Here is a 1,753-nt window from a genome sequence, read left to right on the forward strand (position 1 = left end):
TGGGTATTGGCTGGCGATCAGGGATTGTTTTGCTGTTCAGGTCCCTATAGTCAATACACAGCCTGAGACTGCCATCCTTTTTATGGACGCAGACAATTGGGGACGAGTAATGGGAATGAGACTTGGCCACCCATCCTTGAGCAATCAGATCGTGTAAGTAGTCCTTCATTTCCTGTTATAATGGTTTAGGGACTGATGTGTATGTGCAGGCAACAGGGGTGTTATCATTTAATGACATTAACATTCTTCACGCAACATCTGCTTCACTTGTTGTTGTTGGGGCAGAGTTAAATGGCTCACATCAACTGGAGGGTCCCATGAATCTCTGTTGCCATCTCATTCCATTGTTTCTGGTAAAACCTGAGTGACAGAGGCTGTGGCTGCAGACTGTGGATTTGCCATTGGTAAGACAGACTTAACTGGCTGCAAAGTTCCTAGCTCGGTTCTACTGCTGAGCATGATGTCATGGTCTGTTTCATTCTGCACACTGTTCCAAGGCCCCCCTTTTCAGAATGAGGAGAGTATCAAAACGTTCAAGGCCATCAGGGTACAGTGGATAAACAGGTGGTTCAAACAGTTGCACACTGTCCTGTTTCACGTGAGGCACTTTTGCCAGACACTGAATTTGCATAACGGTGTGCTTCCGTATTTTTACAGGCTCCTACATGGTTCTTAATATGTACTCGCTGAGGCCCTCTGCAGTCACCAAACTGATGAAGGTATGTACACTTTTCTTCTTTATGCTAGGGAAAGCATTCCTGACAGTTCTGTACAAACACGCATAAGTCACATCATGAGATCCATTTGTTTCATTCCGTCTCATTATTTGTTCTATCACGTTATACCCAATTATAGGTCTGGATCATTCTTGGTTCTTCAAGACAAGCACAGGAATTTTTAACTCTTTCTCATTGGTTACAGGGGATGCCAGCTTGAAGGTCAATTCCACCCATCCACTGTATGGCATGTTTGTTCCATTGGCTGCCACCAGACGCAGACTGTCTGGCGCTTCTGTTGCCTCAGAAATGTTTCTCATTGTCACCTCAGGTGTGCATGTGGCTTTCCACTGCTCATCTATAATGCATACTTGGGAGCCTGTGTCCCATAATACTTCTGTCTTTTTCACAAGGCATTGTTTGCCCACTAAGGACGTGACGGCAGAATGCTGGTTAACTTGACAAGGGGCAGTTAAAATACTATCAAGTGACTGGGACTCAAGCTGTCTCTGATGACCCATGCTACATTTCTCATGTTTTTGGGACTTCCCTACTTCTCGGATCACACCCTGTCCCTTGGGGGCAACCCACTCCTGTTTAACGGAGCTCCTATCTGAGGTCTGGCACCTTTGCTCCTACAGCCAGCTGAGAAGTGCTCGCTGCTGCCACAGTGGTAACAATGGTTGCAAGGTTCTTCTGCTTTGCACTGCTGGCAATGGAAACATTGTCTGGCTTGTGAGGGACGGGGCTGGCGGAACTGATGAGGGTGCTGTTGTGGTGGCACCATATACTGCTGGGGATAATACTGCGGTGCTGCAAAACTTGACGGCTGAGTTGCATAATTGATGGACATGGGATGCTGCTGAGGAGAAGGATACACACACGGCTGTCCATGGTGCGTTTCTGGTATTGAATAATGCTGACGCGGCTGGAGAGAATGTTCTTGTGGAACAGTGGACAACTGAACTGGGTTTGCAGGTGGAAGAGGTATTTTCTGTTCCCTCACCTGTTGTTGGCTTTGTGAGAACTGGTGTAGA

General features: G+C 46.9%; 1 long non-coding RNA gene across 1 annotated transcript in view; it reads left to right on the forward strand.

Moving 5' to 3' along the window:
• The first annotated feature begins 860 nt into the window (after nucleotides 1-860).
• Nucleotides 861-1,753, forward strand: part of LOC107592549 (uncharacterized) — an 8,671-nt gene continuing 7,778 nt past the window's right edge. The window contains exon 1 of the long non-coding RNA XR_001609991.1: nucleotides 861-871. This is a non-coding gene — a long non-coding RNA (uncharacterized lncRNA). The remainder of the gene's footprint in view (nucleotides 872-1,753) is intronic.

Source organism: Sinocyclocheilus grahami, unplaced genomic scaffold, assembly GCF_001515645.1.
Source record: "Sinocyclocheilus grahami isolate Dianchi unplaced genomic scaffold, SAMN03320097.WGS_v1.1 scaffold153.1, whole genome shotgun sequence".
NCBI lineage: Eukaryota > Metazoa > Chordata > Actinopteri > Cypriniformes > Cyprinidae > Sinocyclocheilus > Sinocyclocheilus grahami.